Raw genomic sequence first — 25,774 nt, 5'->3', positions numbered from 1 at the left:
TCATACTTGGGTCCCCTTGCAAAGGATGGATTAATAGTCAATTGTTTTGTTAAATGAATACAAGTTTTCTTCCTGGTCCCCTTCTGGGATGAAGATCCACTTTTATCAGCAGCAGCAGTATTAGCAGAAGGTATAGAGCTCAAGGATCCTTCTGAGGAAGCACGGATAGGAGAGGAGTCAGTCCTGCTTATGGAATTGGTTGCAGGACTACTTCTGAACATGACTAAGCATAATGACGATGAAGGTGTTGGTGGTGGAGATTGCAAGTGCTTGGCTCTAACAGAGAACAGAGATAGGTGACAGTGGATTGGTTGTTACGTTTTTAGCCAAAGTTTCTGAATCTGTCAAAACCTTTTGATGATTGTGCTGCAAGTGACCTAACAGGCGGTTTCTAGATGGTGAAGTTCCTCACCCCTACTACCTCTACGACTTTACAAAAGGTGCATATGGCTTGACAGTTGTTGTCTGGATTTGGGTAGAAATAATTCAACACACAAGGTGGTAGACTTTTTTGTATATATAGAGCATATCCCAGAGCTTACAGATGCTTTCCACGAAAAAAAAGATGCCTGTGAAAAAAAGTAGAAAGATTAAATGTGTATTTGTGCATATTGCAGGCAGTACAAAATTCAATACATATGTGCGCATGTCACAGACAGTACAAAGATTACATTTAGTATTTGCGCATATCACAGGCAGTAAAAAAGATTAAATATATATATATTTGTGCATATGGCAGGTCTTCCAAGGAATCCGAACCAATCATCTCTACCGATTTCCCGATAAAGGCCCGGTCCGGGACTAGAAATCAGTCCCGTTCCCCACGATTTCTAATGGCTGTCCCAGACAGAATGAACCCCCCCCCCCCCCACTTCTCTAGCAAATCTGAAAGTGAATTGCAAAAACGATCACTATTCGCTATCTACCTGCAAATCCATATGCAATTCACGAACCAGCAAATCATTTTTTACAATCTGTGCAAATGTGACACCACCTGTCATCTGCGAATGAGACATCTGTCTGTCTATCTATATTATAGAAGGATAGGATAGGGAACCATTTTAAATGGTTTTTAAAAACTGAAAAGTGGAGCTAAGCAAAAAATATATTCCACCAGAATCTGGTCATTTTATTAATAATAATGATCTGCAAACCAGTAAACTAATAATGCGTTAATTAGAAAAAGCATGAGTGGTGTTCCCCTTTAATTGATCAATAATGATCATTGTTTAAGTGACCCAGGGGTAGATTTATTACCTGTCGATCAGGGGAATCTGCGCTATCCCCGTGCGTTATTGCAGGGCATAGCGCTTCCCCTGATCTAAGACACCCGCCGAGCGGGTGTCTATCGTGCGGCGGTGCGGGGCAGGAGGCAAAGCGCAGCTACGATATTTCATAGTGCACGCCTGCCTCCTGCCTAATTTATGAACTATCGACTTTGACAGCTGCAGGCAGCGATGCACTATGCCCACAGCAGGGACAGCGCTGTCCCTGCTGCTGGCTCTGAGCTGTGCTGAGGATCTCGCGAGAGTAGCGAGATCCCGTGCATGCGCAGTCCAGCCGGCCGGGAGAAGCAGACAGCGCGTCTGTGTTAACCGATGCGCTGTCAGCTGGAGGAGGCATCGCCGGAGGGTTATAGCGGCGCTTTTAGCGCCACTATAATAAATCTAACCCTCAATTCCTTACCAGGATTCCAAACTAGCCAAATGTTGTTCATCTCGGACAAAATAAACAAACATCTTATTAGTTTGTTTTCTTCTAAAACTGAAACAATAACAACTTAGTTATTTCTTCACTTAAGCAAATCAAAAGTGATTAATATCAGCGGGAACTATTTGTGTATAATGGCAAATTACATTGGGTTAAATTCAGCTCAGCGAGCCCAGCTGACGTCTTTGTGGTTACATTGTATACAATGTCTAAGGCAATTAGAAAAGCAAATGTATTAGATTTAGTGGATATTTATTTAATATTATAATTTAACTGTAAATACAGTAGTTAGGTTTGAATTGGCATACAAATATATGGTAAAGGTAAGTGAGGTAAGGTCTCTGTGAGAGGTAAGTGAGGTAAGGTCTCTGTGAGAGATGTTCAAAAAATCTACAAAAAATTTCCAGCGCCGCTCACATTTGTTATATAAATTCAAATTAAAAAAATGTGTCAAAGATTATACTTCCTATATTATTATATTATACTTCCTATATTAGTTCAACATTACAGGTCATTATAATGAATACAAATGTTTGCTCGGCAATTTTCACATCTATTTTGACAAATTCAATTGCCACTTAAAGGGGTTAATAAAGATTTTTATGAAATGACTTCAAAATGAAATCGATAGAAAATTATTTAAGGCGGGATTCTCCAATAACCCCCGCAGCATATCGCCGGCACTCGCATTGTTAATAATTGCATATGCAGTAACATATGCGATTAATAACGCAAAGGCGATAGCCGGCGATATGCTGCGGGTCCCCCCTCCCTCTCTGAACCCTCAGCCGGCTGTGAGAGGCTCCTTTTCCTCCTCCCTGCACCCAGAAGCGGTGCAGGCAGGAGGAGATCATTAGTCTAGGCAGCACAGCAGGAGGCTGCCCGGACACAGGTAAGTGGGATGCAGCGCGGATTGGCGGGGGACGCGAAGGGAAGCCCATCGCCCTTACTCGGGAGCAGAAAATTTAAACTGTAAATAAGTAATAATATAATAAATCTATAATTCACAATTATTGAAAGACTGAACCAGCGTTTGGGGGGGTGACCGTTTTCTGGGAGAGTCAGGGAAAACGCCGGCAAGCCCAGGCGTTTTTTTAGGGATGGTGTGCAACGTCAGCTCCGGCCTTGATTAGTCTGATTCTATTGCACCGGCCGAATAAATTCTCGACTGATCAGTCCTAAATAACCCCTGTAATGAAGAGCAATTAGTACAAAATCTGCAAATTTCACAACTCATTATCATTTCCCCAACTTGGTATAGAAACTGCACCATCAGCCAAATGCAGACTGAGGCCAGAGTCTGAGTCTGAGTTGGTACAAAATGCAGCTTCCAAATTATTAACCAAGCCGCCCTGTTCCAGCCACATAACACCCATTCTCTACTCTCTACTCCACTGGCTGCCTATAATGATGATACATCTATTTCATGATTGGCTTACTGACTTTTAAAGCCCTACATAACCTGGACCCAGGCTTCTAATCCCTTACTGTCCCGCTCACCTACTGCGATCTGTAGATGAAGAACTTTTAACTAGAATCTCCCAAAATTCATGTTGCCCTGTGGTTCCAACTCATGGAACTGTATGGAGCACAGTTCGAGAGGCCCCCACTTTAGAATCATTCAAAAACAGAATCAAGACTTTCTTATTTTCTCAGCATTTGCTTATTATCCATTTAAAAAAATATTATTATTAATAATAATAATAATAATAATTTTCAAACCCAGCCTGTGGCAGTTAGGGGCTGATTGGCTGGTACTCTGCCACTCTACATTTTATCCCTTTTCAAGCTTAGTACATCTGGCCCACACACTGCTAACTGAAACATTCTGCATGTGTTTTGAAATGGGGTCGATTTATGGCAAAGTGTTTTCCACCTGTGCGCTGCTATTAACATATGTGACCTTTGTACTATAGTACAATGTATTTTAACAAAGTACTGTATGTTTTTGTGATGCTTATCCTTGACGTGAACTGCTGCCAGTAAGTGAGGTGGTTTCCCTGCACAGATGGAGGAGCTGGGACTTTCAAGAAACTGTATAAAGACTAGGCAAGACTTATTGATGGGGCCCATGTCCCAAAGAGTCTGGAGAGACCCCTTTCCCGCAGAATTTGTTATTTTATGACCCATAACAGTTCCTTAGTTCCAGAGGCACTGTGTTCATGCTCTGATTGGTCACCCTCTCCTCCAATGGCGAAGCAGAGTTAGGCATTGTGCCAGAGGTCTCTGGGAACATGGCACCTGTGTCCTGGGGACATCTCTAGTAATGCAGCAATTTTCTCAGTGATACTTGCAGCTCTGCAACAAGCACCGGGCCGATGTAGCAGTGAGCATAATTAAATGGGTGCAGATTGTGCGGTGTGTGGCCCCCCGGACCCAGAGGCCCATGTGCACCACACAGCTTGCACTCATTATAGATATGCTAGTGCCTAGTTTATTTTGTGAACCATTGTGGTTCCCTAGTTTACATGATGTCATATTGTACGGCAGTGAGTACACAATATACCACAAAGTACTCCCTATTCACATTACAGTAGGAGCCAGTTTCATCTTTGTTCCTTTGGCCATGGCTCGCCATGGCTATTCTATTGTTCTCAACTGCAATACAATACAATACATAGAACAATAGAGTAGGGGATTAGCAGAGTAATCCAATTACTCACTAAATCCTATTATGGACATAGATGGCAGTGGCTCCCACTGTATGCCATACAGTGTCCTCCCCAGTTCATATTATGCCACTTTGCACTGCCCACTGTTCATACTATGCCACATTAAAATGTCCTCCAACTATCAAACCATACCACGTTACATTTCCGTAGCTTGTATTATGCCATATTATAGGGGCTAATTCACACGAGTCTTTTCCTGCTGCCACTGTTTCTATCTTTTGCTGAATGCAATTGCAATTATTTGCACATTTATCTCAGAAGCTATCGCGTCATTTCCACCCAACTGTGTATAATTGCTGATACATTAGTACCATTGTCTTATGTCCGAATGTACAGTATATGTAAACGCACTGACTAAGCTGCTCTTCCAAGACACAGAGGTTTCTCCCATAGCAAGTAAGATCGCAACTGCTAATTTATGTATGCCGGGAAAATGCCGCATGAACCGCCATGACACTCTGCATTTGGCCATCCACTTCCTGTTACCCCCCACAAACTCTGTCTACTTGTCGCTCACATTGTATCTGATTCCTTGGTGTGATCCCAACCACTATTCAATTGCTATGCATGCGCACTGTGGCTCAGATGAATGGACAGTAAGAAAATATTGACGGGACCTGATTGACCCTCATAGTGCCTCCATTTCCTACTGTGCCACATTACAGCGCCCTTATTACGTAACATTATAGTGCCCTCAACATTACCATGAGCAGATGACGACACATTACAGTGACATCCAGTTCATACTGTGTCCCTTATCATTATAACATACATCTGTCACTGAAAATGTAATGTCACACAATCCAGGCTGAGCAATGTATCAGAACCAATCGCTTAGTGGGCAAATAAGGGATATTGGTGTGCAACTTTGTCACCTGAGTCCAGGCCCCATAGAAATGTCACTACTTGCACTCACTATAGTTATGCCCATGGGCAAATGTACTAAGCCTATACTTACCTACTTCCAGTTTTTGGGAGACACGCCCATGAAACGCTGGGCGGACCCCAGCAACCCCCATCCCCCCAGCTGCCAATCATTTTGTGAACGCCCTGACGAGGGAAACTCTCGCCGAAGGTGTTCGATCCAGGGGCATCAGCGACTATGTGCATGCGCACACCCCCAGCATTGGAGACGATGCTGAATTCGGACCTGTCCAAAGCGTTCTGAATCGGCCCAATTGGTGCGTCAAACGGGCCATAGCAGCTGAGTTGTGTGTAGCTACATCTGTATAGGTTTATTATCACTGACGAATGCACAGGGCAATCCTCAGCCATTAGGAGGTTTATAGACAACAATAGCAACAGCAACATCTAGAGGCTTACAGGAATTTCTACAGTGGGGTTTTGTTTTTTTTGTTCATAATATGACACTCATCAACTTAATCCAGCCTCACTATGGAATAAAGCAATATAGAAGGAAGCAAAGAACATGAAATGACCGTGGTTACGTAGGTAGCAGAGTTGTGTACTTTAGGCATTATTCGGTTATAATGAGAATACCACGCAGTGTCACTCAGATGCTGAGTCAGACAGCAGCCGGGACAGACACGATGGGAATTGCAAAACTGTAAAATGATCATAGGCTGAAGCTTGGGGTATGACGAACCCTGTAATTGGGAACATTCAACTGAATACAATAGGAGATGCGGCACAATCTACCTAACATAAACTAACAGCAAATGACAATGGTTTCCAGTGTAAAGAAATACACTTGACCTTTAAAATATATTTTGCAAACGTTGCGCCATTTCGGTCAAGAAAAAGGAATTCATTCACTCGGACAAATGCAGATTCAAACCTTGTGTTTTAAAATTGCATTACTGCCAACGAATGGAGATAAAACGTTATAATCAGGGTTGCCTACCTGCCAGGAATGGCCGGGAGGGTCCCTGAAATTGGGTCCCCCTCCCGGAATGCGGGCAGTCTCTCGCGACCTTCCCTCGGCGAGAGGGAGGGGGTCTGTGGGAGCAAATTACATAAATCGTAGCCCCGCCCCACACCCTGCCCAATCAGTGATCCCGTCACCCCACCTCACTGAACTGGCGCTGCCCTCTCTCAGAGCTTTGAAAGCTTGTCTGCTACCTAGTGAATGCCTCTGTGTTTCTGTATGTGTGAAAGAGAAAGAGCTGTAATTTCACTCACTGTCAGCAGATGGCAGTGTTTCAGTTATACACGGACACTAGCCTTATGTTTTTTTCTACTCACAATATTTCCCAGTTGCCCCCAATTTAATTGTGCCTTGTAAAATACATATGATTATTGATAATAAGCTGGAAACATGACACCCCAGCACCATATGCAAGTAATTATGCACTGCTAGCATATATTCAAAAAAAGCCATGATGCTTTGTGGTTTATGCCTCAAAGCAGATACAGGAAGTTTCATTAACCCCTGGTGTCAAGGAAATATTAAAATAAGTGTCTGGCCTTTCAGCAGTTTAGGTGACAGATCACCTTGAAGTGATTAGTAAGCGCTGGATTTAAGTAATGTCAGGTTCTGTTCAATGTATTTCATTCTGCATTTATTACACTGTGGTTCACATACAAATCTTTTCATTTACAGAGTGATCGCTAGCAAATGTTAGCTGCGAGGGCTTGCGGCTCTCTGCTTCCCATTAGCTCCCACTCCCAACAGCATGAAGATGCACTCAGTGAGCTGGTGAGACAACATACAGATGCAGCGAGTGTCCACTTCAATCAGCGCTGCCACTAGGAATTTTGGGGCCCGAGACTGATTTACAGTACGGGCCCCTCCGGGCCACTCCCATCTCCCTCCCTATCTCCCTCCCTTCACTTACCGCCTGACTCCTGCTCCCTCATCCTCTCCTGCTGAACGCAGCAGGTCCTGAAGCACATGCTTCTTCAATGCAGGATGCCTGCATCCAATTAAAATGCAGCACCGACTGGTGAGCCAATCAGAGCTTGTGTACCGGCAGCCGCCCTGATAGGCTAACGGTGCACAAGCTCTGATTAGGTCTAAGGCCGGTGCAGCATTTTAATTGGCCGCCGGTGTCCTGCATTGAAGAAGCCTGTGGGGGGGGGGGGGGGTTGTGGTGGGCAAAATGTGCTGCCCGGGCCCTTCCAGAGGCCGGAGCCGGGGAAAGCTGTACCTACAGCACCCCCCTATCGTCGGCCCTGACTTCAATTACATCTTTACCATTCAAGAATTACCAAAGAGTAAATATATACAATGTACTGTGTGTTTCCTGTGTGACAGCTTAAGTTGAAAAATTAGTGGAAGACTAGGAAGTAATAATGGGTCGATTCAGGCCAGCTCAGAGAATTAAGCCCCATTCCCCTGCCTGCTCGAAGTGGGTAGATGATGTCACATGGGGTAAATTTACTAAGGCAAATGCACCTAATACATTCGTACAGTATTTGCATAGTTAAATACGAAGGGGGAAATTTACTAACAAAAATTTGTGAAAAAAAATCGTATTTTCATATGAAAATACAATTTTTTTGGGTGTATACTGTACGTATTTTTGGCATTTACTATGCCAAAAATAAGATTTTTCCTATTCTTATTGATGGGACATTCGTATTTGTATTTACAAATATGAATAAATACACCATCGATAGAATACGACAGAAATCACCATTCAAAATAATGGTGGTTCCTGATTTACTAAGCAGCCGTATTGAAAATACGGCCGCTAATTAGTGTGAAACGGCCGCGAAAGGCATGCCAAATTAGGCAGGAAAATACACTTTATTTTCCTGTCGTATTTGGCTTCAGCCTGCACGGATCAGTCAGATCTGTGCAGGCTTCAGTGTGTAAAAAATAGAGAAATAAATAAATATTAAAAAAAAAACAGCGTGGGGTCCTCCCCACAGCCGTAACCAGCACCAGGCTGAAAAAGCCGGGGCTGGTAATAAAAATCAGGGAACCCGGCAAATAGGGGTTCCCTGATTTTTAAAAACCAACCTGAGGCCAAACCAGCCAGCAGGGTAATGTCACAGCCGGGGGACACTTATTATATAAGGTCCCGCTGCCAAAACATTCATCCCTACAGACCAGTCAGCCTGGTCAGGGGTCCTGGGGCCAGGTTTGGCCTGGGGCTGGTTCTTAAAATACGGGGGGCCCCTATTAATTTTGTCCCCCGTATTTTGGGAACCAGCCCCAGACCTGGAGCCCGGGGCTGGTTGTAAAAAATCGGGGAACCCCTATTTGATGGGTTTCCGGATTTTTTATTACCGGCCCCGGCTCTTTCAGCCTGGTGCTGGTTACGGCTGTGGGGGGGGACCCCACGCCAATTTTTTTATTTATTTATTTTTCTATTTTTTTACACTCTGCAGCCTGCATGGATCTGACTGATCCGTGCAGACTGCCTGCATGAATTCGTATTAGCGGCCGTATATACGACTGCTAATACGAATCAATACAACATCGGAGGGTTACAAAGCAGTCTTATTTGACTGCTTTGTAAATTCCCCTCCGGAACACGACTTTGCATACGGCTGAAACAGCCGTATGCAGTCGTAGTCATTCGTATTAAGAATACAAATACGATTTTTTGTATTCGTATTCTTAGTAAATTTCCCCCTGTTGGTAGCTGAGAAGGGTTGGAACCACATTAGCACAAACCTTTGTCCTGTTGGATCTTAATGCCAAACTTGCCTAAGAGTTTCTTTGTTGATGTTACCATTTTTGCTGCTGCGTCGATGGTATATTTGAACAAATTTAGATTTAAAAAAAAAAAACATTTTCATTTATTTTTTATGTCCAAGGCCTTCATCATCATCATAATCATCAACACCTTCACGACCATCGCTGTGGGCCAGATGTGTCAAGCTTCAAAAAGTGATAAAACAGAGTAATAAACAGCCAACCAAACCGTTCCTAACTGCCATGTTACAGTCTGGGTTTGGAATATGACAGTTGGGGGTTGATGTTTTTTTTTAATCACTCTCCACTTTATTCCTCTTTGAAGCTTGATAAATCTGGCCCTAATTAAATCTTTTGAGCCATGCAAAGACACGTTCACGTGACATAATGGGGCAGATGTATTAAGCTTTAGCAAGAGATAAAGTATGATAAAGAGAGATAAACATCCAGCCAATTACCTGCTAGCTGCCATGTTACAGGCTGTGTTTGAAAAAAGTCAGTAAGGAGCTGATTGGCTGGACTTTTATCTCTCCTTATCACCCTTGCATTTATCTCTTGTTAAGGCTTAATACATCTGCCTCAACGTGCACTTTGTCCCGTAAGCCTTGGCTAGTATTTTGGATGTTTTATTAAATTTAGTTTAACACCTTGCTCTACTTTTGAACTAAGCATTTTTATGACGCAGAGGTCAGAGGTCAATGTTCCCACACTTCCTTTTAACTCACACAGTGGGGGAAATTTACTAAGATGTGAGTTAAATTTCAGATGGGATGTTGCTATGGGCAACCAATCAGTATCTACTTATTCTTTATTTAGCACCTTCTAGAAGATAAAAGATAGTATCTGATTGGTTGCCCAGAGCAACATCCCATCTGAAATCTAATTCACATCTTAGTAAATTTCAACAGCTGTCAGTCAAGTTCCCTATACACAGGGTTGCCTACCCTCCCGGAACTGGCCGGGAGGCTCCCGAAATTCGGGTCCCCCGGTAAGGTAGGCAACCCTCCTGGATACCACCTATACCCCCCATTTAGCCCCGCCCTTCTTGAATACCCACAAATTGCGTTATTTGCTTACTGGGGGCGGGGCTTGATGACATCTACATCAGGCCCCACCCCTCAAAGTGCTGCTGACATTCTCCTCTCCGGGCTTCTCATGGGCAAACTTGGTTATACAACACATTAATATTTAGCAATTATCTTTTTAAACTACGTTTATTTTGCATGCACAAACTTTAAGTGACTGTAAATAATTATTTTGTCACTGTATTTCTTACCTTCTAATAACCACGCATAAATATATAATGTGTTATTAATACACAGCTGCTCACAGACAAACATGGATTCTGCTTCTTTATTTAAATGCCTTAAGCTACGCTGCGAATAACTTCCTAGCAGCCTGGTATTCCCTGGGCTGTGTTACGCAATTTGTGGCCACCTGTTCACAGCTGCATGGTAATGGCCTGCCTGCTATAGACGCAGAGGGATGGTCATAAATGGGTGATGTTTATTTGATATAACTGGAGCATTGCCAGCAGGTACAGTTAAGTAAAAAGTGTTTTATAATTAATTTAATATACAGAGCTCTGCACTGACCTCCTGTATTCCACGGTCATGTTTAACCCAGAGTTAATCTGGTTTGCGGTCGACAGATTCATAGTAAATAGGTCGACATTCAATAGGTCGAATACTATTGGTCGACAGGCAAAATGTCGACAGATGAAAGTCGACACTCATGTTGAACTTTTTCATGTTGACCTTTTCCATGTGAGCCTATTGATCGTGTCAACATTTTGACCACGTCGACCTAATGAATGTTGACCTTTTCTATTTTTTTTTTTTTTATAAATTCTTTATTGCAAATGCAATCAGGGTGAACATCATATCTGGAATTTTAAGGGCCCCATACACCTGCGATCACAATTAATTGCTTCTCAGATCCAGTGATTTTGTTTACCCGAGATAAATTGTTTCTTCAATCTATCTGACTTGCCCACACACTACAGATTTGTTTCAGTGATCGGCAGATTTTTCCTGTCATAAGATTGCATCTTCATATCTGGAAAGCGCCCATACATCATGAAGAATCAATCTTCTTGTCATAATTTAAATAATGGGCGATACTATAAAACTATAAGGGGTAAAAACAACAGAGCCAGGGTTCCCCCATGTTTTACGAACCAATACTGTGTTCTTGAGCTGGTGCAGGTTCCCAAAATATGGGGGATGAAACAAGTAGGGGTACTCCATATTTCAGGAACCAGCACCGGGCTCCACTAGCCAGGGAGGTAATGCCACAGTCAGGGGACACGTCATTGGTCCTGTGACCGAAGCATTCAGCCACCCTAGCTAGTCAGCCCATGCCGGGGATTCCTGGGGAGGTGGGGACCCCCTCAAAGAGCGGGGTCTCCCCTCTCTAGTGTACCCCAGTCATGTGCTGTATCCTGGGGCTATCCCCCGCACCCCTGGGTGGTGGGTGCAGGGTTGACAGCTGAAATAATATTGTTCATTACAACAGCACTACAAGTCCCAGCAGTTTCATACCTCCCAACATAACCCTCTCCAGTAGGGACACAATGCTCTGCTCCTGCACATCCCTCTTAATGTATGATTACCATCACCTGTGTTGAAGCACCTTTAGCGTCAATTAACCTGTTCAACACAGATGGAGGTAACCATATATTAAGAAGAAAGCCCAGGAGCAGAGCAATGTGTCCCTCCTGGAGGGGGTCATGTTGGGAGGTATGCAGTTCAGTCCCAGCATGGTGGCATTTGGAGCACCACAAATGCCACTTTGCCTGGACTTTAAATTCCTGCAGGAACCTATAAGCCCCCTGTATTGAAAATATTAAAATAATACACACAATACTGTACATGTTTTGAAAAATCATTTTATTAAACCGCAGTCTCTCTTCACCTAGGGGAACAGCAGCCTTTTTCCTTTTGAGGGAAAGGAGGAGCCGCCGCCTGCCCGCTCCAAAAACATTTAAATAAACGGAGAGTCCTGGAGCCCAACCACCGCACCCTCCCCTCACTGACCACAGGCCACCCTGAGCCACGAAGCCGCTTATGGGGGAAATTAGGAGCACAGGAGACATGCCACGTGTTCTGTGCTCCTGAGCCCAGCCTCCGACCCAACTCATGAACGCCACGGATCACAGGCCACCCGAAGCCCTGCCAACGCACATTCCCCGTGCCAAAGGATGACAGGTAAGCACAATTTACTTAGGGAATGCCCACACATACAAAAATGAAACTCCAATAAAACCAGATTTTTAAACATGTTTAAAAATCTGATTCAGCAATCGATTGGCGATCCCAATCAATTTTTGATCGGGATCGCCAAAAGGGGGAGCCCACACATTAAAGATTGATTGTCACAATCATCTTTAGAACGGAGGATTGTCACAATTAATTGCTGATGTATGGGGCCCATTACTGTTGTGTGAGAAAAGAGAAATTGGTAGTGGGCAGTCATCAACATTTTATATTTTACAACAATAAACAAATAGTCTAACAACAACTACAAATAGCAACTACAACGGGGAAAGACAATAGGGGAGGGGAGTTACAGAAGTGCAAGCACAATTGTGAATCAGTGGTCAGTTTTCAAATGTCTCAGATTGGTGGTATCTTACGTTGTACTTGTGGGTACCAAGGATGTATAGGACCTTGTTTTTTAAAGTCCATCCAACCAAACCAGGTAGCTACGTAATCCGAATGTTTATCCGGGCTCCGTAGAAAAGGTCTTTCATGTACATGTAAAAATCTATGCGCTGGAACCACTCCCAGGGGGTAGGAGGTGCCACTGAGCGCCAGCGTACAGGTACGATGGCTCTGGCCGCATTATTTAAATGTTTAAGAAGAGACTTTTTAAAGCCACAGGAATGTCGGAGTGAGAAAGCAGCCAAAAATCCGGGCCCTTTGGGACTGGATAGCCTACAACTTCAGTGGATAACTCTATAACCTTATTCCAGAAGGGGATTATCAAAGGACAATCCCACCAGACATAGGCATGCACCCGGGGGGGGGGGGTGCAAAATGCGCAGCAGCAGCGGTCAGGTCACGCTTACTTGCCTGTGGCCACCGCCGATCTCAGCCTGCAGTGCAAACATAACACGGCGGCCGGGTGACTAGGAAGCGCTGGCTGGGCTGTGTGTGGGCTGCTCCATTCAAGTTAGCCCCCGGCCCCGCCTCTATAGAGATCACAAGCTAGCGTGACGTGGTGACGTCACAGCACACACCCGTCCTCCTGCCCGCGCTCCTGTCCTCCTGCCCACGCTCTCCTGCTCCCTCAGAGAGCCAGCCCAACAGCACACGCCCTTGCAGAGGCAGTGAATGATATCCACGCTGAGCAGGAGCCAGAGTGAGTTGTGATCTGGCTGCCTCCAGTGTCCCCCCTAGGAGGAAGAAAACTGGATTAGGTATTTATTCATTGGAAAAAAATGACCAATTAACCCCTTGAGCCTTGGGTTTGTCCTGCCCCAGCAAAACCCACCACAGATATTAGGTAGCCGCCGCTCCCCCCCCTCATCTCCACTCCACTCCACCACACCTCCCCTTTGGGGTTAGTACGCCTGAGCTAGCTCCCCTGTCACCGCTTCCCCCTGCCACCTGTCAGTTATCACACAGGTGGCAGGCTCGGGGATGTTTTGCGGCGGCTCGGGAGGACTCAGGTGCCTGAACTCTCCTGAGTCCTCCGGAACCGGACCGACCATGCCGCCTACGTCACAGTGAATGGCGGCTGGCGGCAGGGGAGCTCCGGGTATGATCGCCGGAGGGGGGGGGGCGACAGGAGGGGGGGCCCTAAAGGTAGTGGAGGCACCACTGGTGCGCACCTAATGTAAAGTGGTATGCCAGTGGTGCTGGAGGCTCCACTGGCGCGCACCCTATGTAAAGTGGTATTACATAGACATGCACATAGAGTTTACTGCTGTGGTGAGTAGGAGCTGCTGCAGCAGTCACTGAGAGAGGGCCAAGGGTAAAATATATAACGGAATCTTCTACGCTATATAAGACACTGTAACGGAATCTGCTGCTCTATATAAGAAACTGTAAAAAAAATAAAAAAATAAATACATTGAATTGTGATGATTAAAGTTACATGCACATTTCTAGCTATAACATTACTTTGGAGGTACTAAATGTGCGGTGCCCATACATTGAACGATATCCTCTAGAATACATCTAGTTCAAAAAGCATGTGATACACTACAACAGCATGCGTTTTGTACTAGGTGCGATGCGATCTAGTACAAAAAGTATGCATCACACCATGTATGGGCATCATTAATCACTACACTGCTGTGCAAATAAGTATTATTGGTGATCTTAGAAATTGGCAGTTTTCATTTTAAATTTCGGTTAATGGGAAAGTGTATTTTTTCCCCTGCTACTGCTGCACTATCGTTAGAGGCCATTCAATTTATTACTGTCTGTACAACCCATTCCCCATATGCTTCAACACAACAAGGAGGGTACTCTGGGTGTGGGTTAGGATTACTGTTACACACTTAGAAATTATGTGTATTTCTTTTTTATTCCAAGCATGGTTTAAACTGTGTGAAGTTTGTATATTCTCGCCGTGCTTGTATGTATGTATGTATGTGTGTATATATATATATATATATATATATATATATATATAAAACAAACAATATGGTCAGGAATTGCGCTAGACACGGTCTTTCGACCAGCTGCACCTCTGGAGCGACTCTCCTGTTAGTGAGAGACAAAAGATAGAATACACGGATGGGGGGTGTCCAGAGTGCGCTCAAGTGATACCACTTAGCCACAAACTACAAGTCCCAAATAGATGTGATTATTGCAATAAATGAGGCCACTCACGGCAACACTGTATTTAATATAATTTAGTTTGCATTGACGCCCAGTAGGCGGTGATAGACACACCCAGTAGGCGGTGATAGACACGCCCAGTAGGCGGTGATAGACACGCCTAGTAGGTGGTGATAGACACGCCCAGTAGGCGGTGATAGACACGCCCCTCCAATTGTGCACCCACTAATAAAATGGGCTGCGCACGCCTATGCCACCAGATGTGAAGCAATGTGCCTCTGGAACTACAGCATCGCCAACACAGAGAGGACACTGTGGGGTAGAATTTATCTGTACCATCTTGTGAATAACTTGTACTGCATCTCAACAACTTCTAAATTTGTAGAGCATTGCGTCATAACTGCACAGTGTTTTTCCCAGTTAATTTGGATTCCCTTGTATGTCAAGTCCTTATCCCAGGCTTCACAGAAAGAGGGGTTGTCAGGGAAATAATCATGTATCAGGATCTTATGGATACCTGATGCTATATGTGTGGGAACCAGGGACTGATTGCACATAGACTCAAAGGGTGTGAGGTCTCTTTGAAATTTAGTTATTCCCCCTGTGAGGATATGAAGTGACGCAGTTGAAGATAGAACCAGTTGTCCCTAACAGCTATCTCTACCCTATCACAGAGTTCCGAAAAGGATTTGAGTATGCCCCCTGCCCGAACGTGGTTCACCCTTGTCACACCCGCCCTCTTCCATCTTGTGGCTACTCCTCCTGACAATCCAGGGGGGAACATTGGGTTGTCAAAAATAGGGAAAAGCGGAGATAACTCTGACGAAATTCCCGTTTTTAAATGAAGTTTTGTCCATTGGTCTAAAGTGGGTCCCACACAGTGGCGGAACTTGTGCGTGGTTGGCCCAGGTGCAAAAATATAATTTAGGCCTCCCGGTGAATGTCTGATCGCAGGGATCCACGGTATGGCCTGTAAATTGAGGTTTGTAGAAGTCCCTTCTAAGCTAACACATTGTTTTCTATCGGAGCCTGGGCGGAACCAGTCCATAATCCTACAGTATGTAGAATTGTGGCCTGATAGTATGCTGAGATCATAGGGAGCGGCTGTCCACCCTGGGTCCTCCGCCTGAACAAGTGATTGTGCTTGAACCTAGGTTTTCGGCCCCCACATACAAAGTGGCTGATCGCTTTGTGAGCCTCTGATAGAAATTGTGGAGGGAGCTTCAGTGGAATTGCCTGGAAGAGGTATAGCAGTCTGGGGAAGCAATTCATTTGTACTATATTTATACGGCCAAGCCAGCAAAACGTCTGCGTGAGCCATGTTGTCATCAGAGATCAGCTGACAATCAGAGGAAACTCCACCAGGGCAGGGTCTGTGTGAACCAGTACCCCAGGCTGAGGAGAACAGGACTGATCTAGCTAAAGGTAGGGGTGATGCTGCAGATTACTGAGATTATTATTTGAGGGTGCTGACTTCAAGAGACTGCTGGAGGATCTATGCTACCAATTATCCTGTACCATGTGAGCATCTTAAGGTGTTGTGATGTCATAAGAAAGACGTATTTTTTATATAGTTTTGGCTGCCCGAGTAGGGTTACCACCCGTCCGGGATTACTCCAGACAGTCCAGTAATTAGACCGGGTGTCCGGAGTCCGGACGGGTGGCGTTCCCGGACTATTCAATGTCCGGGAACTGGAGCTGGTGGCGGGCATCCCTACAGCGGCCCCGGAGGAGGAGGCAGTCGGCACGGCGGCAGAGGACATGTCAGCACCTTGCTGCCGCCCGCCAGCGATCGCGCCCCCCAAGCCGCCTCCTCTTCTTCTGTCCCCCGCTGGCCTGGGCTGCTGCTGCGACTCTCCGCCCCTCCACTTCCCTCTCACCTGGGCGCTGGGTGAGCATGCACTGTGAAGTGCCTCCTCCTCCCAGCCGTCTCTTGGGGTCACCTGACCTTGCGTTGTCCCAGCGGAGTCTGGCAGTGGTTGGGTGCTTCCTGACCATCATCTTGGGGGCGGAGCTGTGTTCCATCTGGCTGCCACTAGTCCGCTGTCACTGTGCCTGCTCCTCCTCCTGCCCATGTGCGTGGCTGTTGCTGAACCCCCGCTCCGCACTGCAGTGTCTACTTCACTGGGCTCTTTGAGTGCAGGCGGGACCCGAGAAGCGGCAGGGTTGGCTAACTGATCCTGGGGCAGGTAGGCATCTCACCTCGGGCGCTTTCTCTGGTGCCTGTACACTGTGCATGTTGTGCCTGCTTGTATCCAGGCATCTGCTCTTTATTTCTGCTGCAAACTTCCCTTCCCTCCCACACTACCTGGCTGTGTCCTAATCCCCCTGTACCTCTGCTGTCAAACCTTGAGGCAGTGTTACATATTTATGTTCATACTGATTATAGTAATTGGTTTTTATAACACTATTATTGTTTATTCATCTGTAACCCTGTGTGTGCCCCCATCACCCTGTGTGTGCCCCCGTCACCATGTGTGCCCCCGTCACCCTGTGTATGCATCTCTGTCACCCCATGTGTGTGTGTGTGTGTGGGCATCACGGTGTGTCGCATAATGTGTAATGGGCATTAGAGTGTGTGATGTAATGGGCATCATGTGAGGCGTAACATGTAATGGGCATCACGGTGTGTGGTGCAATGTGCAATGGGCATTACGGTGTTTGGGATACCGTGTAATGGGCATTATGGTGTTTAATATAATGTGTAATGGGCTTTATGGTGTTTGGTATAACATGTAATGGGCATTACGGTGTGTGGCATAACATGTAATGGGCATTATGGCATGTGGTTTACTATGTAATGGGTGTGTGATATGTAATCGGCATTACGGTGTCCGTGTTGTCCCTAATTTAGAAAAAATTTCTGGCATAAAAAGTAATAAGCATAATGTGTAATGGGCATCACGGTGTGTGGCATAACATGTAATGGGCATTATGGCATGTGGTATACTATGGCATTTTGTATACTATGTAATGGGTGTGTGACGTGTAATCAGCATTATGTTGAAAATTTTTGCCGGCGCGCACTGTCCATATTGTCCCTCCTTTACAAAAAACGTTTTGAGTCCTGGCATAACATGTAATGGGCATTGCAGTATATGGTGTAACATGTACTGGACATCACATGTAATGGGCATTACTGTGTGTGATGTAACATGTAACTGGCATTATGGTATGCAAAATCAATTGAAGCAAATGTTAAAAAAATCAACATAAGGCGGGTCAAAAGGGCGGGGCTTGGGGTGGGGCAATGGGTGTGTCAAGGGGCGGGTCATTGTCTGGGAATCTCTCAACAAAAAGGTGGTAACCCTATGCCCGAGTGATTTGAATCCCACCAACGGTAACCACCTTCTCAGCTAAGGGTGGTTTCCTCAAAATCGCATATGGATTTAGGTGCATAAATGTGTGGGGGAGAATTGTTTTTGTAATACTAATATATTCAATCCTGTGTCAGTGGTTTTATTTAACAGCATTACTTACTGCAGATGCCAGCTGGACTTGGATGCTGCTGGATGTAGTTTACAAATGACAATAAAATATGCCGTTTGGGACAGCCAAGGCTGGCTGGGATAATTAGTGTATCATAAAAATCTAGTGTTTTCCTATTTATTACCCCAGAAACAAAGGAACATAGAATTTGACAGCAGATAAGAACCACTTGGCCCATCTAGTCTGCCCAGTGTTGTGGAGAGGAGCTCTAGTGCTTTTGCATGCTGTGACTGAATATACTGTGCCATTGGCAGCATTTAAAGTGTGGTGACTGCACATGGACCCACCAAATAGGTAATATACTGTAAAGGCCCCCCATACACTTGTCCAATTTGACTATGTTTTACTCGTTTCTGATGCATCGGCCTAGAAACCGGGTACAAAGTGGCCAAATGGGATGTGCTTGACATCTGATCTGATGTGCAGTTCCGTGTGCATCAGATTGGAGGTTGGACCCGCTGCATATCTGACCTCCCGGCAATGGAGAACAGGATAGCATATGATATACAGTAAGTAGAAGAACCGCATATTATATACGGTATGTGTCTCTGACGCCCAGAAAGCTCCTGGGTGGTTCAAGGGCATTGTAATTGATTTCTCTGGTCGGACACACAGGGCCTGATTCTGGTTCACTTGGAAAAGCAAATTCTCTCTCTATTGGACAAAGCCATGGGCACTTCAGGTGGGGCAGATGTAACATGTGCAGAGAGAGTTAGAATTGGTTGGGGTTTGTACTTCAAACTGATATCTATATTGCACTGCAAAAATAAAGCAGCCAGTATTTACCCTGCACAGAAACAAAATATCCTAGGTCTGGCAGATATTAAGACACGGCGACCAGTGTTATAGTGTCTTCAGCAAAACTTGTCATAGCCTAGTGCCGATAGTGCTGTAGCAGGTGGACCCTGATGTGCGCTATTAGCCCCACCACAATTGCTTTGAGAGATGGTGCTCGATTTTTTTTAACAATGCCAAGGTCCACAGACATACTGTGTGAAGGTTGTGTACTTGTTTGTCACTCAGGCATCCTCAAGCTATGTCCTAAGTGCCTTTTCATCATATCTCAGCTGGCTCGGAGGCAATAGGCAGCCTTTTTTTGAATCAAAGATGGCTGATGTGTCTGGATCAGCCATTTTGGATTCAAAATAGCTAGCTGAGGAGACAGAGTCAATCAGGTGAGCAATCAATGTCCAAGTAGCGGGGTTTTGGTAGTCTACAGTATGTCCCTCTACTGTATGTCCTGCGGTCCCACCACCTGTGCAAACTTTTGACCTCAGGTAATAAAGTCAGCCCTCCATCCACCACAAAAGTACAGATCCTGACAGACATATCAGAGGTTGTGCCATGGTCTGACATTATTACATTAATAGTCACACTCACAATTAGCTAGTTACAATTAACAGCAATAGTTGTAGAAAACTGCAGTAGAGCGTGTGTGATGTAGTCCCACTGCCCCAAAGTGGATGCAGGAAAGACATTGGCAACTACAAGTGCTCTTGTACTGTATATCTTTGTGGGTAACATTATTAATTCTATTCCTCTATTTCTCTGAGGAAGCCACTGAGGCCTACAGCAGGCTGGGAAATGACTAAGAGCGTCAACTATCTCACTTATTTATGCGCAAGAAGATTGACTCTCATATACCTGCAGAAGTTACAGTATTCCTACTAATGCACACTCTGGGAGGCACAGAAACAACCTAACTCCTCATGAATCTGTAAGGTATCTCTTTTATTGTCTGGCCAGACATGAATTGGAAATGACCACACATCAAGGTAACCATATGGCATGCCATTAAAATATATGTGCACTAATCCTGCTTCATCATAATATTACAGTACCAACAAAGCTTAATAGAAACTAGTCAACTGTTCATATGATAGTACGGGACTGCATACCACTGTATTAAAAACCAATGACTGTTTAAGTACAGGTTGAGTATCCCTTATCCAAAATGCTCAGGACCACGAGCATTTCGAATAAGGGATTTTTCCATTTTTTGGAATATTTTTTTTAACATACTGTACTTACCTGGTCTCCTGGTAGTGCTCCGATCGTTCCCCGGCGTCCACGGTGTCCCCCGGCATCCAAGGCGGCATTCAGTATCCTCTTCAGCGGTCGCAGGGATGCATTGCGTGAGTTTTCAGGTGCGGCAGTGACATCACCAGTGCACCTGAGCACTCGCGCAATGCACCCCTGGGACCGGAGATGCCACAGAAGAGGACCCTCGAAGCCCGCCGTGGATGACCGGGGATGTGGTGAGTATCAAAAAAAGGGGGGCGGGTATTCTGAAAAACCACGGTTTTTGGAATATCTCGGTTTTTGGATATTCGGATACAGGATATTACTCAACCTGTAATACTCTAGCTTTGCACAGTTTTATTCTCCTTTTTGTATTTACCTTATTTGGGAAATTTGAGCAGTACCAAACTAAATAGTGGCATTGATCTAGAGTTAATCATAGTAAAATTTATGGTCCAGTATTATCACTGTAATTACTACGTGGTAGAGTCGTCAGGTGTATAGCCATAGACTTTCCCTACTATCTAACAGCAATAGTTGTAGAGAACTACAATAGAGCATGTGTGCTGTAGCTCCACTGCCCCAAAGTGGATGCAGGGAAGACTTTGGCAATTACAAGTGCTCTTCTATATCTTTGTGGGTAACATTATTAATTCTATAAGTATATATGTAAGTAAAGGCAAACCAGTATGCAGCTGCTGTACTAGTATTCTGATAAATATTAGCAGAAATCCCTTTAGCCTTGATGAGGTTAATAAGGAAGGAAATGTTTGGGATGGATGAAATGAGCCACACAGTTTGTGTGGTACAGTGTGATTTATGCAGTGGTGGCATAAGTTACATCGGGGGATTTCCGCAGTGGTGCCAACAATTATCATCACACCAAGGACAAGGTTCTTTTGAAGACCTACTGAATTACAATCTCTGATCATCTCCACTGAGATTTACTGTCCTTGCTGCTGACTCTCATTGCAGTTTCTATCTCGTCTTCCAGTTCTCTCCTCTGCCTTCCTGGTATCCTCAAACGTAGGGAACATCGTTCCTGGCCCATTTTCCGGCACCGTGAGCATATTACTAGACGAGAACACTTCACAGTTACTCCAATCACACTACTGTGTGGACTGAGTCATTGAGCAAGTCTAGGTTTTTCATTGTAATGGTAGGGAAACCCAGGAATATAGGACCTCCCTGGTAGCCTCTGGAACTTTCTCACGTAGAGTAATGACTTCAGTCTGTGGAGTTAAATCTTGTCAAATTCTCTAAAAGCAACCCAAGGTTATTAACTAACATTACATTGGCCCTTGAAATGGTTGATCCATTTACGTGTGAACCTACGAAAGCTATGTGAAATGTTTTTCCATTGGGGTTGAGGGCCATTGCAAAGGCTGTAACAGAGCTGATGGAGGTCAGAGGCGGATATAAGTGTTAGACCGCCCATAGGCATCACATTTCTTGTTGCCCCTCCCCCCCCTGCCTGTAACGCCAGCACCTTTCCCTCCATGTTTAAGCCATGCCGGGGATGTTCATTATACACGCGTGTGCCGTGGCCTCTGCCCTCTCACTTCCTCCTGCATCTAGGCGCCAAGCCACTTCCTTTCTCCCACGTCACCGGGTGTACACTTCATCTCGCCCCCCCCCCCCCCAATGGCCAAATCTGGGCACTTGATCCTGACAGGATTGCAAGACGGACAAGAGAGTACATTATGGGAAGAGCTCCAGCCCACCACATGGTGTCACCAGGAGGTCACGTTTAAAGAGAGAAAACAAGTTGTCTATAGTGTGGTGCACCTAAAGGATCTCCTAAGATAAAATATAACCTTTATTGGTAAATCTAAAATTAGCGAAATATATAAAACACACACACACAAAACACAGTACTTGATAGAGTGACTACAAAGAAAGAATAAAGTGTTAAAATCTGGTGGATTCTTGGCACACCTTTAGTTTATAAATATGTAAGTATGCTATTTACAGGTATTTTATTGACACTTTTTAATAAATGAGTATATGATAAATATTGATATCGTTGTGTCACCAGGAGGTCAGCCACCATCTTTGTCCACCTATGCTGGGGCATAGCAGAATATGTTGCGGACTCTGAGGTTGTAGGAGAAAGATGGCGGCCATCCTTAGAGGAATGGACAGGACTCTGATGCTCCGTCTTTAGTAAGGACTGCGTAACCTGCATCATTGGCTGGCCGGCCCTGCCCATCCCTCCCTTCTGTGATTTGCGACCTCCCCGTTACGGGGAATTGCAACCCATGAGGCGTGGTGCCCCACAAGCCACCTCCAGCAGTTGCCGCCCATAGGCCCGTGCCTCACAGGACTAGTGAGAAATCTGGCCCAGGTGAGGTGCAGTTTGAGGGGGAGATTTATCAAGCCTTGGAAAGAGTCCTAATAAATTGTCTTCTCTCATTTTAAAGGCTGTGTTTGGAAAGTGACAGAGCTGGCTGGTTGCTGCTTTATCTCTCTCCAAGTATGGGACACACATACGTGTGAGATGCTCACATACCCCTTTACTGTGAATGGGGCATGCGAGCGTCTCACACGCATTCTCAGAGATTGGCACACCTATCGGCTTAGGCTAAAATTAGGGCTTAGTTTAGGGTTGGTTAGCTAGTTAGTTATTACTGTTAGACTAACATCCAATGGCGTAGCTATAGCGCCGCAGACCCCGTGACGACGGGTAGGTGCTGACCAAGTGTAGGCACCCGGCTCCGGGGGTCTGTGGGAGCTACTGCTACGCTGCCGCCTGCGCTGCATTCTGCTGTGGCAGGGAGTGGACCCGCATATTTTCTAGCCTGGTCCGATGCTCCTCCTGGCTCAGCCTCCGGCGGCTCCTTATGAAAAATATACCTTACAAAATGGCCGCCCCCTTAAAGCAGACAGTTTTTGATGATGCTAGAGGAGGCTGCGGCCTCCTCTAGCATCCCTAAAAATGGTCTGCTGTTAGGGGGCTGCCATTTTGTGAGGGATATCTTCATAAGGAGCCAGGAGGAGTGCTGGGACCAGGCTAAATCTGCAGGTCCCGGGTCCTGACTCAATGCCACAGCAGATGCAGCAGATCGGTGAGGTAAGGCAGGGTGGGGTGGGGTGGCAAGTGCTGTCCTTTGCCATAAGTAACGCATATGTTAGAGCATATGCGATAATTATGTCGCCGATGAGCGGTGAAGGGCGGCGGTGCTGGGCTGCCGATGTTAGAACATCCCACCCACAGTCTCAAACTGGTTCTGCACATGCTCAGTAGTAGCCTCGGCGGCCATCTTGGCACAGGGCATGACATTTCCTGAGCATTAGCTACATGGAGCCTGTGCTGTAGCACACTCCACTTTCAGCATTGTCTTATTATACAGTATTTTTTTTTTAAATTAAATATACAATATGTGATATACTGCTCAGTATACAAAGAGTACAAAGATGCCATATGTGAAGTATATATCTTTGTTTGTTTTGCCATTTATCTGTTGACTCGTTTCATTTCATTCTTGACTAAAAGTTTGTTTCTGAACGATGCACTTCTTGACCACATGAAAGCAATCAAACTGTTTATTGTTGTTGTATTGTCTTGTCTCTGTTTAGATACATGTATCCCGAAACCGAGACTCGTGCAAACCAAACATTTTATGCAGATTGTGCTTGTTACAGAGAGAAAGCCCAGCTCCGAGCTTGTTCCTGAGACTCATATGTTCTACAGTTTGAAGAAGTGGCTCTTGGAAAAATGGCAATTATGAGCTTAGAGGACGCGCCTGTCCTCATATGCTCTCTTCATTGTACGTAGCTTAGTGACGATAGCTCCAGTTGTCTCAGACAAAGAGCAAAGTTCAGGAAAGGAACAGGTTCTACTTGAACTTCTGAGTTATCCACACCTCCCAACTTTCTACAGCACCCAGTCAGGACTACCGTGCAGCAGAGTTCCTGGAAAGGGATGTGGTCTTGGACAAAGGAGGTGTGGTTTCGCAGGAGGGTCTGCAATTGTTAAGCCACGTCCCCATTTTTGCAGCTGTGTGGGCATGGCCAGAGCTGTATGAGCTGCTGGCCATGCCCCCAGCCCCTCCCTGAATAGATGCACTGAGATGTTATCACTCAGATCTATCTGGTGTCGTAGATATGCATGCAGCCTGTACGGAAAGAGGGCGGGCAGCTGACATCCACTGACGTCAGCTGCCTGCCCCTCCCCCTCTCCCGCATCACGCCCACATTAGCATTGAACATAAGGCCCTAAGTGTATGTGTGGGTGTTTGTGCTGGATTCCCTGGTAACTGGATTCTGGTTATTTTTTCAACTGAGCCGTGAACCGTGTAGACACCGCAATGGGTATGGGTCATTGGGTTGACCCTGTTTAGGTCGACATGCATTGAGTCATCCACTAAAGGTTGACAGGGCTTAGGTCAACATCTGAAATACAGTAGGTTGACATGACTAAGATGGACAGGGTTTCAAGGTCGACACAAGCATTAGGTTGACAATGGGAAGATTGACAATCAAAAGGTCAACATGAAAAACTCATGTCGACATTTTGATTGTCATCCTTCCCATTGTCATCCTAATGTCGACAAAGCCAACATGGACACTATCAAAGTTCAATATATTTGACAAGTGTCAACATAAAAAGTGTCTTTTCAGTGCTATATGAAAAAGAGCCGCACTTCTTTATTTGTGTGTGTGGGGGAGGGGCATACTACTTTTACTGTTACTGTAAAGATTGTGTCATATTCTGTAAAGGGGTGTTACGGTGTGTGTCATAATGTGTAATGGGCATAGTCTGTCATGGGCATCACCGTCTGTGCCATAATGTGTAATGGGCATTACGGTGTGTGTCATAATATGTAATGGGCAATACAGTGTGCGGCAATGTGTAATGGGCATAACGGTGTGTTCGATAATGTGTAATGCCTCCTTTTTGTGATGCCACGCCTCCTTTTCACGAGACCACGCCCCCTTTTTGCACGCGGCTTCGCCGCGCAAGGGTCCCGCCTGCTTTAGGTGGGCCTGTCTGCTCAAAATGCCAGGGCCGATTTCTTGTCCCAGTCCGGCCCTGACAGGAGGTAATTGTATCTACCCCATCATAACGGAATCTGCCTCATAATCAGCCATCGCTCCAACGTACAATAATATGGGAAGTATAATAATGTTCCCAGATCCTACATTTATAAACATTTGTTACACATCAAGTTGGAAATAGTAAGTTACTATTTTTGATGCATAAAATGTTTTGCATTGGTTTTATTATTTTACATAATGCATTAGATCTCTAGATGACACAATTACGCCTGACTCAATTTGACATTTAATTAAATATTTACACTATTGCATCATTAGCATTTTTTCCTGTGTGTGCTGCATTTAGCGGTGGTCTAATTGTCCCTATTTTCCGTATTATGTGAAATGATTAAAAAATAAGATCAGGTGGCGATCAGAATATGGAGCAACAATTGTTATTAAACCATCTCAAGTGATTATAACCATTTGATTAATGG

At 45.1% G+C, this 25,774-nt stretch overlaps 1 long non-coding RNA gene across 2 annotated transcripts in view; it reads left to right on the top strand.

Moving 5' to 3' along the window:
- LOC146059542 (uncharacterized) overlaps positions 1-25,560 on the top strand; it is a 30,869-nt gene extending 5,309 nt beyond the window's left edge. The window contains exons 3-6 of one of the 2 annotated variants that reach the window (XR_014470269.1): positions 11,912-12,200; positions 19,833-20,050; positions 22,336-22,644; positions 23,877-25,560. This is a non-coding gene — a long non-coding RNA (uncharacterized LOC146059542). The remainder of the gene's footprint in view (positions 1-11,911; positions 12,201-19,832; positions 20,051-22,335; positions 22,645-23,876) is intronic. The other variant, XR_014470270.1, reaches the window with a different exon arrangement.
- Positions 25,561-25,774: the final 214 nt, after the last annotated feature.

This window comes from Crinia signifera, chromosome 2 (assembly GCF_055691185.1).
Source record: "Crinia signifera chromosome 2, ASM5569118v1, whole genome shotgun sequence".
Classification (NCBI taxonomy): domain Eukaryota; kingdom Metazoa; phylum Chordata; class Amphibia; order Anura; family Myobatrachidae; genus Crinia; species Crinia signifera.
The sequence above is the reverse complement of the archived record's forward strand: the minus strand, read 5'-3'. Positions and strand labels throughout refer to the sequence as shown.